The sequence below is a fragment of the Bos indicus x Bos taurus genome, chromosome 17 (assembly GCF_003369695.1).
Source record: "Bos indicus x Bos taurus breed Angus x Brahman F1 hybrid chromosome 17, Bos_hybrid_MaternalHap_v2.0, whole genome shotgun sequence".
NCBI lineage: Eukaryota > Metazoa > Chordata > Mammalia > Artiodactyla > Bovidae > Bos > Bos indicus x Bos taurus.
This window is the reverse complement of record NC_040092.1, coordinates 19807117-19822549: the sequence shown is the minus strand read 5'-3', so window position 1 is coordinate 19822549 and position 15433 is coordinate 19807117. Positions and strand designations below refer to the sequence as shown.

The window sequence follows — 15433 nt, the reverse complement described above, 5'->3', positions numbered from 1 at the left end:
CAGTCAATGGGGTCGCAAAGAGTAGTTCATAAGTGAATGACTTTCACCCTGGGGCTTCCCAGGCGGTGCTAGTGATAAAGAGCCCACCTGCCAACGCAGGAGAGGTAAGATCCGAAGGTTTGATCCTTGGGTCAGGAAGATCCCCTGGGGGAGGGAATGGCAACCCACTCCAGTATTTTTGCCTGGACAATCCCATGGACAGAGGAGCCTGGAGGGCTACAGTCCATAGGGTCGCAAAGAATTGAACACGACTGAAGCTACTTAGCACGTAATACTTTTGCAAGGAAATATTAATATTTCTTTAAACACCAAGGTTAAACATTTTTTTTGTATACGACATTGTAAATCTTTACATTTTTAGCAATTGAATGAAAGTGACAGGGAGTATGGTCTGGTGCATTATATCCACTCTGAACATAAAACCTGTGAAATTCATGGAACAGTGATTATCCCACCTTGATTTAGCAAACCACAGAGCAGTAAAAGTCAAGGTTGAAGGGTAGGGACTTAATCTTCACTGCTGTGCTCCCCTAATACCTGGAACAGTGCCTGGACACACTAGGAGGTCAGTAAATATTTGATGGATGAGTGAATGAAATTAATTTGACTCTGGTTTTTGAAACAATGCTAATAAAAATAGATGTGATTTAAAAAATAGCATAGTAAAAATGAATTCCTGTGTCTTCTTTATAAATATTGTTTTAATTATGGACTATCTCTTAGGAGTTACACTTATAAATTTTTATTGAGGTATAAGTGACATATAATATTAATTTCAAGTATAAAAATGATTCAATATTTGTATATATTATGAAATGATCACCATAAGAAGGCTAGTTAACATCTGTCATCAGACACAGCTGCAAAAAACGCTTTTTTTCCTTGTGATGAAGACTTTCAAGATTTACTCTCTCAGCAACTTCTAAATATGCAGTATAGTATTACTAACTGTCGTCACCATATTGTATGTTATATCCTCATGACTAATTTATTTTGTAACTGAAGAATTTACATTTTTAATTGATATGTGTTACAGTTCAGGAACTTAAAAAAAGAAAAAAAAGAAAGAAAAAAATTTACTTTTAATCAAAAGAGTATTCTTGTTTTGACAGCTTTTGTTTCATTTTCCATTTTAAAAGCTATATAAATCCTCACATCTTTCAGAAATTTACAAACTACTCTTCAACCACTATTTTATATTAAGTATTGTTTCTGAATGGCGATAAGGACTATTTGTGCCTTAGTGAAATATTCAAAATAAACAGTAATGAATGAATTTAGAACCATTGTTTATAGTAATTTTCTCTGGATATATGGGATTATAATTGTTTTGTTTTCTTCATTTTGCTTGTTTTAATTTAAATAATGAACACCTATTGTTCTTTAAAAAATGAAGACAAAATACTGGAAAAATGTCCCTAGTTATGTAGCACTTGAAGTCTTACACTAAATCCTTTAGGAAACCAAACTACTATGAACCAAGTATATTCTGGGGATGCAGCTAAGAGCAATGAACCAATCATCCTTGCTCTCTTGAAAGTTACATGCTAGGAGGGGTGGAGTAGAACAGGTAATAACAGAAAGCTGTCAGAGAAAGAGTGAATCTAAAGAGCTGTATAGAAAGAAACTATTGACACGCATCACTTTGCAGAGAATATTCTCTATTCATTTGTTTGAAGACCTTACACTCTTAAATTCATTTGTTTGAGGACCTTAAATACTTAAAAAAAAAATTAAAGTAATGCATATCTAAGGTTATTGATATTTCTCCTGGCAATCTTGATTCCAGCTTGTGCTTCATCCAGCCCAGCGTTTCTCATGATGTACTCTGCATATAAGTTAAATAAGCAGGGTGACAATATATAGCCTTGAATACTTCTTTTCCTATTTGGAACCAGTCTGTTGTTCCATGGCCAGTTCTAACTGTTGCTTCCTGACCTGCATACAGGTTTCTCAAGAGGCAGGTCAGGTGGTCTGGTATTCCCATCTCTTTCAGAATTTTCCACAGTTTATTGTGATCCACACAGTCAAAGGCTTTGGCATAGTCAATAAAGCAGAAATAGATGTTTTTCTGGAACTTTCTTGCTTTTTCGATGATCCAGCGGATGTTGGCAATTTGATCTCTGGTTCCTCTGCCTTTTCTAGAACCAGCTTGAACATCTGGAAGTTTACGGTTCACGTATTGCTGAAGCCTGGCTTGGAGAATTTTGAGTATTACTTTACTAGTGTGTGAGATGAGTGCAATTGTGTGGTAGTTTGAGCATTCTTTGGCATTATCTTTCTTTGGAAATGTAATGAAAACTGACCTTTTCCAGTCCTGTGGCCACTGCTGAGTTTTCCAAATTTGCTGACATATCGAGTGCAGCACTTTCACAGCAGCATCTTTCAGGATTTGAAATAGCTCAACTGGAATTCCATCACCTCCACTAGCTTTGTTCATAGTGATGCTTCCTAAGGCCCACCTGACTTCACATTCCAGGATGTCCAGCTCTAGGTGAGTGTGAGTGATCACACATCGTGATTATCTGGGTCGTGAAGATCTTTTTGTACAGTTCTTCTGTGTATCCTTGCCACCTCTTCTTAATATCTTCTGCTTCTGTTAGGTCCCTACCATTTCTGTCCTTTATTGAGCCCATCTTTGCATGAAATGTTCCCTTGGTATCTCTATTTTTCTTGAAGAGATCTCTAGTCTTCCCCATTCTATTGTTTTCCTCTATTTATTTGCCTTGATCGCTGAGGAAGGCTTTCTTATCTCTCCTTGCTATTATTTGGAACTCTGCATCAAATGGGTATAACTTTCCTTTTCTCCTTTGCTTTTTGCTTCCCTTCTTTTCACAGCTATTTGTAAGGCCTCCTCAGACAGCCATTTTTGCTTTTTTGCATTTCTCTTCCATGGGGATGGTCTTGATCCCTGTCTCCTGTACAATGTCACAAACCTCCATCCATAGTTCATCAGGCACTCTGTCTATCAGATCTAATCCCTTAAATCTATTTCTCACTTCCACTGTATAGTCATAAGGGATTTGATTTAGGTCATACCTGAATGGTCTAGTGGTTTTCCCCACTTTCTTCAGTTTCAGTTTGAATTTGGCAATAAGGAGTTCATGATCTGAGCCACAGTCAGCTCCCAGTCTTGTTTTTGCTGACTGTATAGAGCTTCTCCACCTTTGGCTGTAGAGAATATAATCAATCTAATTTCAGTGTCGACCATCTGGTGATGTCCATGTGTAGAGTCTTCTCTCGTGTTGTTGGAAGAGAGTGTTTGCTATGACCAGTGCATTCTCTTGGCAGAACTCTATTAGCCTTTGCCCTGCTTCATTCCGTACTCCAAGGCCAAATTTGCCTGTTACTCCAGGTGTTTCTTGATTTCCTACTTTTGCATTCCAGTCCCCTATAATGAAAAGGACATCTTTTTTGGGTGTTAGTTCTAGGTCTTGTAGGTCTTCATAGAACTGTTCAACTTCAGCTTCCTCAGTGTTACTGGTTGGGGCATAGACCTGGATTACCGTGATATTGAATGGTTTGCCTTGGAAACGAACAGAGATCATTCTGTCATTTTTGAGCTGGAATCAAGATTGCCGGGAGAAATATCAATAACCTCAGATATACAGATGACACCACTCTTACGGCAGAAAGTGAAGAAGAACTAAAGAGCCTCTTGATGAAAATGAAAGAGGAGAGTGAAAAAGTTGGCTTAAAGCTCAACATTCAGAAAATGAAGATCATGGCATCTGGTCCCATCACTTCGTGGCAAATAGATGGGGAAACAGCGGAAACCGTGGCTGACTTTATTTTTCTGGGCTCCAAAATCACTGCAGATGGTGATTGCAGCCATGAAATTAAAAGACGCTTACTCCTTGGAAGGAAAGTTATGACCAACCTAGACTGCATATTAAAAAGCAGAGACATTACTTTGTCAGCAAAGGTCCATCTAGTCAAGGCTATGGTTTTTCCAGTGGTCATGTATGGATGTGAGAGTTGGACTATAAAGAAAGCTGAGCACCTAAGAATTAATTGATGCTTTTGAACTGTGGTGTTGGAGAAGACTCTTGAGAGTCCCTTGGACTGCAAGGAGATCCAACCAGTGCATCCTAAAGGAGATCAGTCCTGGGTATTCATTAGTAGGTCTGATGTTGAAGCTGAAACTCCAATACTTTGGCCACCTGATGCGAAGAGCTGACTCATTTGAAAAGACCCTGATGCTGGGAAAGATTGAGGGCAGGAGGAGAAGGGGACGACAGAGCATGAGATGGTTGGATGGTATCACCGACTCAATGGACATGGGTTTGGGTGGACTCCAGGAGTTGGTGATGGACAGGGAGGCCTGGCATGCTGCGGTTTATGGGGTTGCAGAGTCAGACATGACAGAGCGACTGAACTGAAGTGAACTGAAAGTACAGCATGCACATTTTAAAAAATAAAGGACATCAGAGTTTTTAATGAAAGGTAACATTGTTCTGCGAATCCCCCCCAACCCTGTTCCACAGACACCATTAATTTTTTGTCCTCAGTTCTTCAGGCAGTAACTTCCATGTATGTAAAAGTATACTTCTATTGCTATCTATTTAGCATCTATAGACATTATCTATTGACTTTGTGATATGACTAAAGTGCTACTACCTCTTTCCCTTCACACAGGTCTACCACTATTTGTGGTTATTCTTATGGGATAATTTAATGATACGTGCTTAGTCACTCAGTCATGTCCTACTCTTTTTGACGCCATGGACGGTAGCCCGCCAGGCTCCTCTGTCCATGGGGAGTCTCCAGGCAGGAATACTGGAGTGGGTTGCCATGTCCTCCTCCAGGGGATCTTCCCAACCCAGGAATTGAACCCAGGTCTCCAGCATAGGAGGTGGATTCTTTACTGTCTGAGCCACCAGGGAAGCCCTAATGTTATGAGTTAACCTTTATTTATTTTTTTTACCCCCAAAAAGTATTTAATGATTTCCCCACTTGGTAAAATGAAGATCTGGGAGCTCCTACTGGCTTTCAACTTCTGCCATTTCCCTCCATCTTCCAAACAATTGACAAGAGTCAATTGAGTTGTAATAATTTTACAGCAGACATATATTAAATAAAACTCAGTGGCTAAGCTCTGAAATCTCTGAAAGTGGAATGTGAATGCTTTTTATGAAACAGAACTGAGAAACTTCTTTTATCCTAACACCAGCCAAATCATGGGATTGAACATAGTCAGTGCCTAGGTTGCAGGGCTGGGACTAGGCCTTGGTCACAAAATTTAAGGGGGCACCAAAAACTCAGTAGTCAAGACAGTTACTATTTTGATATAATACTTTAAAAACAAAAAATTAATGCAAAAAAATAAAAAAAAAACAGTCCAGAATGAAGAAAATAAAGGCATTTAGAAATAAAGATAGGCTTAGGAGAATGAGTAGAGGGAAAAAGATAAAAACATGTTTTGTTTTTTGCTTTCACTGTGCCATGCGGCATGTGGGCTCTAGTTTCCTGACCAGGATTTGAACCTGCACCCCCTGAAAAGGGAGTGCAGTCTTAACCACTGGATGGCCAGGGAAGTCCCCCAAAATGTTTATATTTGTACCCCACAATTAACGGTGGTCTGTGCCTCTTTCTATAGCATCTCTGATTACATAGGTTGTGTATTAGAGCTGAAAAATGTTCAGATGAGAGAGGAAGGTGTGCCTTCCAGATTAGGAATGTGTGTGTGTGTGTGTGTGTGTGTTAGTCATTCAGTTGTGATTCTTTGTGACCGCATGGACTGTAGCCCACCAGGCTCCTTTGTCCATGGAATTTTCCAGGCAACAGCACTGGAGTGGGTTGCCATTATCGTCTCCGGGGGATCTTCCCAACCCAGGGATCGAATCCAGGTCTCCTGCATTGCAGGCAGATTCTTTATCATCTGAGCCACCATGGAAGCCACTGCATACTATCAAGGTGCTACCACAGTTTGGCTTCAAGACTTGCAAACTAATGCCATGTTGAATTAAGAGACAGAATTTTTGTGTCTTTAAAGGTGACTGGAGGCGAGGGGCCAGCAGATGAATTTTCTTGTTTGTTCAGAACTCCATGCATTTTCAATGTAGTTTCCTGCCCCTGCTCTGTGCAGGCCTGTTGGTCCAGGCAGCACCGGTGCTTTGAATAAGGGTCAGCAAAGGGGTCACCCTCCTGATTATTCCCTTCTAGCAGAGAGGAGGAGGAAGCCCCCGGCCCCCTGTCCACCACTGAGTCGCTGCAAAATCCTGGGTTTCCACTGACAGCTGCAAATTCCTCTCCCAGGAGCTGCCAAGCTTCTGGGGTTGCCATGGTCCATGGGAGCGAAATGCTGGCCGCCCTCCGCTGCACCAGCCCGGAGCAGGCTGCTGATGCTTTCCTCCAGTTCCTTTCAAAAGCTTTTAAAGGAGATCCTCGAGGGGCGGTGGGGGGCGGGGGGAGGGGGGGAGGTCCAGGACCTTAACCAGGGCTTCAGTGCAAATGGCTAGGGCGAATAAAAGGCTTTTCTCAAAGTAATAGAGCAAGTGTCGTGCTTCCGTCTTTCCCTGGAGGGAAAGGGAGAGTAGAGACGGTCCTTCCCAAGCTTCACCTGCTGTAGGCAGCGCCTTTCAGCGTTTTCCCCAGGGATTCCTCATCCCGAGTCTTCCCTGGAGGGCAAGGAGGGCAGAAGAGGGTGCTCCTGAAACTTAGCCAGCTGTTGGCCGATCCTCCTAGCTTGTTTCAAAGGGTTTCTCACCCTGGGGGTCTAGGAGGGGGAAAAAAAATCAGCTCTAAACCAACCGGCTGGGTGATCAGGCTGAATGGATCTATCGGGTGTGGCTTGCAAATTCTGGGCACACTTTCAGAAAATGGGGAGTGAAGCGAGATGATGAGAAGCCCCTTGGCACAGGCCTCATGGGTTTCCCCGGTACCTTCCTCCCTGACCCGGTCCTCTTTGGGATCTGAGGGCGGGACGCCGGGCGCGCCGGGAGTTTGGGGGTTCGCCTCCAGCCGCGGCGGGTGCAGACAAAGAGGAGGCGGTGTGTGTGTGTGGGGGGGTAGTTTGGGCCCGACGCAGGTTGCCGGGTGCCGGCCGCGAGGTTCGGAGCGCGGGGCTGGCCGCGGTGGGCGCGGCGGCGGAGCGCGCTGGGAGGAGCCGCCGCGGCGTCTTCTGCAGGCGGCGCGCGCCCTCCTGGCCCCGCGGCGGCGCGTCACGCTCTCCCCCGCCCGGAGCCGACCAGCCGGGAGGCGGGAGGCGGCGGCCGCGCGGCTGCTGCTTCTGCAGTGGGGCAGGTGGTGGCCACTGGCGGCGACCTAGGCGGCGGTGAGTGGGGCGCGGCGCGGGCCCTCTCCCCTTCCCCATCCCCTCCTCACCTTTCCCTTCTCTCCCTGCCCGACCGGCTCCTGCCCGCCCGGATCGGGGCCGGCGGGACCGGGCCCGGCATCCAAGAGGGAGGAACGAGTCCCGCGCACCGGGCCATCCCCGTGGGGCCGCGGGCGGCCCCGGAGAGATGGCCCTGGAGGCCAGGGGTCCCTGGGGGTGCTCTCCCCGGAGCCGGAAAGTGGCCGGCCCTGTGAGCGCCGAGCCCGGCCTTCCCTTCCTCCGCCCGCCTCAAGATGGAGCTTGGACTCCTTGCCCCTGCGCCGCCCCAGGCGCCGCTCCCTCCCTGGCGCCCCTCTTCGCTCCCCTCAGTCCTGGGGCGGCGGGCCGGACCCCCGGGGTGCCGAGGCCCAGCTGGACCTGTTGCCCCGGCGGTCACCTTAGCCTTTCTCGGGCCCGCGGCAGCGGTGCCCGCGAGCCGGCATGGAGGGCACCCTGGCCGTGGCCTCCGAGGCGGGCGCCGGCCGGCGGGCTGGCCTCGCTGGCCCGGGGCCCGGCCGGCCGTGGCTTTTGTCCCCCACCCCACCCCCCACGAATGGGACTGTGATTCTTGGAGAAGGTGGATGACAAGATTGACAGGGATTTCCGAAATAACACCGCTGCCCCGTAACCCGAACCTTCTGCTTCGTCAGGGGATTGGCTCCGGAGACAGATGACACTTGTTCAGAGGTTATTTTCAAAGCAGAGCCTCCTGATTCCCCTCCTTTGGAGGTCCTGTGCTTCAGAAATTGTGGTTTTTGATCCGCGGAGAAACCCTCAACTCCGCTGTTGCTCCACTTCATGTGGCTTTTCCATCTGGCAGGGACCGAGCACCACCCCCTTCCTCCCTTCTCAGCCCCACCTCTTTGGTATGAAGAAATTACACGTTAAGTCTGTAATCTTTAGTTACCTGTTTTTAGCAAAACCTGGGCGCCAATTAACGTGTTTAAAAAGGAGGGTGGAGGAAAATATATGCTGCCTTTTTTGGTTGTTGTTGGATTCAGCAGTCTTGCCTTCTTCCTGTTTCAGGTTAGGACAGTTCCTGGCCGGTAAGAGCTCAGGACTAGTGTTACTGCTGCTGCTTTTATGGTTGTGGTCCTGGCTGGTGTTTTTTTCTTTTCCCATTGATTACTACTGTTACCTATAATATGTACAAGTCCAGAGACCAGGTCTGTTAGGATTTGGGGTGTAATAATAACCTTTTGCAAGAATCCTCAGGTATATGTTGCTCCTCAGTTTTGGGGCATTTTTCTCTGGAAATATTAACATTTATTGAGGGCTTCCTGTGGTCAAGCTCTGGGCAGGTCTTTTATGTGTTTTGTCTCAATTAACCTAGCCCAGTGATGGTGCTATTCAGTGCTATTATCCCATTTTACAGAAGAGGCATAGAAAGGTCAGGAACCTTGCTCAGGGTCACATAGCTGATAAGTGGTAGTGTCAGGATTTAAGCTCTGGTATTCTGACTCCTGGTGCTTGGTAATTGGTATAGTGACTCTCCTGCAAGGAGCAAGTCTGCCCTCCTTAAAGCAAAGACAGTGGGTGATTACTTGGCCAAGGGCTGGTCCTGAGTTTCTGAGGTTCAGAGAAAGTGGTAAGGTACAGCTTAGGCTTCTCACTAGGCCTAGTTCAAAAGGGTGAACAACAAACTGGGTGGACCCTGTGAAGGTATTCTGTCTAAAGATAAAGATCGCCCATCCCTCTTTTTTTTCCCCTAACAATTGCTTAAGCACTTACTTGTGCTTCAGTGAGAGAGACATAGGCAGATCTGGTTTCTGTTCTTTATAAGTTTGGAATTTGGTGCTTTTCTCATTGACCTTAAAAAATTTTTTTAACCTATTGTCAAACATTGAGTCTGCCCCATCCCTTGTGATCGGTGAATGCATATGAACTTAAGCAAGTAATGTTTGACTCTTGCTTTTAAGTTCTGTCTCTGTTGGCATTCCAAACCCAAATCATGGTGTGTAAGAGGGGGCTTGGTCCTCCTGTGCTCCACAAAAGGTAGGCACTTTTGAATTGGTCATATATTGGCGGCCTGTTCTTCATTATTTATTACAGATGTATTTCTGTTCTTCCCAGAGTTTGTGTGTATCTATCTCAAGCTATTTGTGTGTATGTGTGTATGTATACATATGTATATGATACATATCTATATGTATATTTCAAGGACCTTGACTTTCACTTTATAGTACCCTCTACAGAATTCTGCAGAGTGCTGTGTGTTCAGTCAATATTTATTATTCAGTTAATTGAAAATATGAGGTGCATAAATTTGAGGATTGTTTTTTATTTTTTTAATATTTATTTATTTGGCTGTACCAGGTCTTAGTTGCAGCATGTGTGATCTGGTTCCCTGACCAGGGGTCGAACCTGGGTCCCCTCCATTGGGAGCACAGAATTTTAGCCACTGGACCACCAGGGAAGTCCCAGGACTGGTTTTATAGAAAAAGGCAAAACAAAACAAAACTGAAGGTAGTGTAGTAAAGTCATAGGAAGATGGCTTACTACTTGTTAACATTAAAAGAAAACTTTATGCAATGTTAACTAAAACGAGCCTTTCACCTCGTTTATTTTTCCACTTTATCTGAATTATCAGCTTCTCTCTCCTCTTCCTTGTACAAATGACGTGGGAAGTCGATTGTTTTCTCTAATATAAAGAATGGACACTGTTGTAATCACTGCAAACCAGTAAGTTCTCTTTTTCAGCATTTTTTTGTAGTGTGTGGTAGTCTCCCCAGAGGGAGTTCGTGGGGCTGTGGTGCACCTGTATGTGGGCTGTACTGAGGTCTCATTTGGAATTCACTCAGCAGGTGTTTATTGAGCACCTATTGTGTGCTGGTTGCTGTTCTGGGTGCTGGTGATACAGCAGTAAATAAAAGGGAAAGCCCTGTTGTTGGAACTCCCTTCAGGTAGGGGAGGCAGACAGTAACCATGTTAATACAATTTATTGTATGTTGGAAAGTGATACATATTAAGACTAAATACTACAAGTTTTGGAGACAAGAGGTAGGGTAACGGAAATTCTAGATAGGGTGATGAGAGGAGACCTTGCTGAGAAAATGGCTTTTAAATAGAGATCTAGGTGAAGTGAGGGAATGTTGATCCCCGAGGGAAGATCATACCAGGGAATCAGTTGCAAGGGTCCCGAGGCAGGAGCTTGGGACGGGCTAGATAATTTAAGGTTGTAGTCCTTAAATATGTATTAAATACATATGTATTAAAATATTAATTTATTTTTAATATTTATCTTTGTTTATGTACATATTTGTCTGTGCTAGGTCTTTGTTATGGAATGTGGGATCTAGTTCGTTGACCAGGGATTGAACCAGGCCCCTGCTCTCCATTGGAAGCTTTGGAGTCTTAGCCACTGGACCACTCAGGAAGTCCCTAAAATATTTTAAAATAGTGAAAGATAAAGAATTTTGTGCCATGATACTAGCGATTTTGTTGAAGAAAAAGTTGAAGATGTGGGGGAAGTAAAGCTTAAAGAATTTCACTAACTTGCCTTAAAGGCCACACAGCCAGTGAATAGAGAGCTAGAAATTGAACCTTAGTTTATATTATTTTAAGCAATGCGCAGACTATATTGGCAATGAAACCTTAAGTAAGTGGCTGGCAGAAAGGCCAGACCAGTACTTGATGTTCAGACTTGCTGTTGAGAATATACTTTCCTGTTTGTATGCAGGATTTTTGCTCAGTCCTGGGAGACCCTGTAACTGACATTTGCATATATTGCGTTTTCCTGGAATTATGCTCCTGGCAGCAAAGCCTTCCTTTTTAGTCTTAAAAGATTCATGATTCAAAATCTGTGTTTGATATAAGCCTTTAAGTGTCTTCAATCTTAATTGGAAGGCAGTGATGGTATTAGTCTCAATATGAATTTTTTAGATGACTGTTTAGGGAGGTTCTAAACTAATATAGCATCTTATATATGTATTTTAATATACATAATGTATGTTTCCCATGTAAATGGAACTCAAGGAATCCATATGCTTTAAATCAGCACTTGAGTTACAATGCACTTTTAAGGGAAAACATATTGACTGATGGTACTGTGTAAGAATTTCAAGAGTGACCTCTTCAGATTTCAAATCGGGAACAGAAGAGCCTTTTTTTTTTTTCCCGGTGGGTTGGCAGACTGTAATTAACCAACCTTGAATTTGGCTAGGACATCTGGGTTAATATCCTGGCCCTGGCACCAAGTACCAAGGAATCTTGGCCACATTTAGTAAAGAGCTTTTTTTTTTTCAGATCTCCATCTGGCACTTACAGAAAGACAGATTCCACGAGCACTAACTCAATGGGTGGGTCTGTTTTTTTGATTGTCTGTCTTATGGGGGTTCAGCAACACAATCTTAAAAGTAGTCTTTGCAAAATCTTAGAAAAGTAGTAGTCCTATTACAGAATCCCTATTGGGAACCCTTTCCTATATCTCTTTCCCTGGGGAAGTATACTCTCATCTGCCTCTTCTTAGGAATCCTAATGAGACTACAGACAGGCATTTCGCTGCCCTAATGTTTTATATAAGCATAAGGTCTAATATACTTCTGACTTGAATTAAGTGTTTTGGTATTTGTATTCTCTTTTGCTTACTTATGTCTAAGTATAGCTTGGATTAGATCCCAGTTTTAACTCTGCCCATTTTTTACACTTAAAATTGCCAAGTGCTTGTTTTACTGTATCTTTTCTGAAGTTAAAGGCCTGAAGATCCAGATGTTCAGGACGTGCAGATCATCCAAAATTTGGGTTTGATGTAAAACGGAAGGCAACTTTAATAGATTTCTCCCCCCTCCCTGGTTCTACAGATCCCTAGTCAAGTAGAACACTAAAATATTTGGCATACTTTTTTTCCCTGTCTTTTCAGGAAAGATGAGATATTAGGGAAATTTTCTTTAAAATATTTCAATCAAATCTTTTGATCTCCTGCCTTCTTTGTTTATCTGGTTTCCCCCATAGAATGATTTCTTACTGGAGATATTACATTCTAGTAACTTAAGGCAGGAAGGAAGATACATAGACTCTACTTTTCCAGACTATAGAAAAATAAACTTTATAGGCAGGGTAATTTTATTTTATATTTTTTACAGCTTAAGTGAAAGAAAACTTTTTATCACTAAGTGTTTTTTCACACACATGGGTGACTGGAAAAAAGTGTATTGCTAATTTCTGTTGTAAGGCATATGTGGCTTGCTTGAGTTTCGACATTGAGATTCTAGAATCAGTCAAATTTAGATTTTTAAAAAACGTTTTCTAGTGAAGTGATTACTTTTTTGAGGTTCTCGGGTTTATTTTCGCCTTGCATACCAGTTTTACAAGGACCTTTGCATTTTAATAACATATACTAGCCATCCTATAATATGTGATTTCAGTGTATAAGATATAAACACACATATTAAAAGACAGAGAAAAAAGCAAATTATCCATAATTCTACTGCCCAGAGAAAATTATTTCAGTGTTTTAGAGTATATCCTTCTAATCTTTTTCTTTATACTTAAAAAATGTCTTTATGGGCCCCGGCCATATCAGCCTGAAGGCGCCCGATCTTGTCTGATCTCGGAAGCTAAGCAGGGTCGGGCCTGCTTAGTATAAAAAAAAAAAAAGTCTTTATGGCTGGATCTGTATTTTTATATAGATTTTAATATTTTATGTATTTAGTTTTGGCTGTGCTGGGTTTTTGTTGCTGTGCGGGCTATTCTGTAGTTGCAGTGCACAGGCGTCTCATTTTGGCGGCTTCTCTTGTTGCGGAGCACAGGCTCTAGGGTCCGTGGGCTCAGTGGTTGCAGCTCCCCGGGCTCTAGAGCACAGGCTTGTTAGTTGTGACACAGGGGCTTAATTGCTCCTCTGCACGTGGGATCTTCCTGGATCAGGGATTGAACTCGTGTCTCATGCATTGACAGGCAGATTCTTTACCACTGAACCACCAGGGAAGCCCTGTATTTCTGTTTTGACGTAATTAAAAGTCTAATATTGTCACAGGAAATATTCTCAGCGCACCAACATGAGGGGAATCAGGACTACTTTTAAGTTTGAGGAACGTCCCTGGTGGTCCAGTGGTTAAGAATCCACCTTCCAATGCAAGGGATGAGGGTTCTGGCCCTGTTTGGGGAACTAAAATCCCACAAGCCTCATAGTGCTAAATTACTTAGCTATATGCATGCTTTTATATTGGTGTGAAGCACTTGCTTTCTCCAGTGAAGTTTGAACCTTGGGAATAAAGATTTAAGGGGAAAAAAAAAAGTTTGCGGTCCTGAATTTGTTTCAGCCCCAGCTCCGTGAATCTTGTGAAGTTGGACGGTTGCTTGACTTCTAGTCTCTCATTCTGTAAAGTGGGGGTAACACCTGCCTGTTCACCTGATGGGGTTGCTGTCTTAATGTGGGGATTTGGTCATGATGATAGTGCTAAGGGAGTCACTGGCCCTTTCAAATACCAAAGAGGCCCAGGAAGACAGAGGAAAGACCAGTCCTGTACCACTGATTGACTGTGAGTCACCTGGCATATTTTGCAAATGGCTGGAGAAGGAAATGGCAACCCACTCCAGTGTTCTTGCCTGGAGAATCCCAGGGACAGGGGAGCCTGGTAGGCTGCCGTTTCTGGGGTTGCACAGAGTCGGACACAACTGAAGTGACTTAGCAGCAACAGCAGCAGATTTATTACAGTAAAGCTTTTCAGATGAATGTGACCAATCAAAAGTGTCCTATGGGGTAGGAGAAAACCCCAGAAATACTGATTTATCAAAAATCTCATGAGAGCTGTGAGGACTCTGTGCTGGGTCTAAGCAGCTGTCTCACCAGGTGAGGCAGCTAACAGTGAGCCAGTTAGAGGCTAAAGTGGAGGCGTGCTGGGGCCCTGGAAGACAGTCCGTTTCACACGGCTTGTTGTTGTTTGGTCCCTAAATCATGTCCAACTCTTTTGTGACTCCATGAACTGTAGCCTGCCAGGCTCCTCTGTCCATAGGATTTTTCTGTGTGTGTGTGAGAGAGGATTAAGGAAGCTTCCAATCAGTCAGTCCTTAAGGAAATCAACCCTGAATATTCATTGGAAGGACTGATGCTGAAGCTCCAATACTTTGACCACCTGCTGTGAAGAACTTACTCATTGGAAGAGACCCTGATGCTGGGAAATATTGAGGGTAGGAGGAGAAGGGGGCAACAGGTTGAGATGGCTTCTCTGACTCAATGGACATGAGTTTGAGCAAACTCTGGGAGATAGTGAGGACAGGGAAGCCTGGCGTGCTGCAGTCCATGGGGTTGCAAAGAGTCAGACACGACTGAACGACTGAACAGTAACAACAAAGTGGGAAGTAGCTCTTGCGTTTGGTGTTGATGGAGATGGAGGGTCTCTAGGCAGGGATGGGTTAGAGAAAACTTTCTAGGCTGGACTGGATTGAGCAAAGGCATAAAGGGTAGCCTGCTGAGATCGTAGCAGATCTACTGCTCTGTACTTTGAGGGCAGGTAATAGGAAATAAAACTAAGACATTTGGGTCTGCATCAAGGAGAGGCTTCCCTGCTCTGAGCAGGAGTCTCTTTTATTGGTCTGTAGGTCCATGGGGTCGAAATGAGGCAAACACGACTGAGCACAACATAGCAGCATTTTTGTAATCATTTCAGTTTTGTGTTTTTTTTTGCAAGTCTTTCTTATGATGATTGCTCAAAACTTATCTGGTTATAGGTGGTAAATAGGCAAACTTCTGGTTATTCGTTGTTGTTCAGTCACTCAGTCATGTCTGACTCTGTGACTCCATGAACTGCAGCACTCCAGGCTTCCCTGTCCTTTACCAACTCCTGGAGCTTGCTCAAACTCATGTCCATTGAGTTGTGATGCCATCCAACCATCTCATCCTCTGTCATCCCCTTCTCCTGCCTTCAGTCTTTCCCAGCATCAGGGTCTTTTCCAATGTCAATTCTTCCCATCAGGTGGCCAAAGTATTGGAGTTTTGGCTTTTGCGTCAGTCCTCCCAATGAATATTCAGGGTTGATTTCCCTTAGGATTGACTGGTTTGATCTCCTTTCAGTCCTAGGGACTCTCAGGAGTCTTCTCCAACAGCCAATCCCAGCTCTGTTATTACTTTGCTACTTTATTCACTTTATGTTAATACTTTCTGGAAGATCTGGTTCAAACTGA

The 15433-nt window shown here is 43.9% G+C and overlaps 1 protein-coding gene across 11 annotated transcripts in view; it reads left to right on the top strand.

Moving 5' to 3' along the window:
- Positions 1–7171: 7171 nt before the first annotated feature.
- CLIP1 (CAP-Gly domain containing linker protein 1) overlaps positions 7172–15433 on the top strand; it is a 116748-nt gene continuing 108486 nt past the window's right edge. For 4 of the 11 annotated variants that reach the window (XM_027566891.1, XM_027566894.1, XM_027566889.1 and 1 more), the window contains exon 1: positions 7173–7276. The gene's annotated coding sequence lies outside the window, so the exon portion shown is untranslated. Of the gene's footprint in view, positions 7277–15433 lie in introns of all 11 variants that reach the window. The other 7 variants (XM_027566896.1, XM_027566899.1, XM_027566893.1 and 4 more) reach the window with 3 other exon arrangements.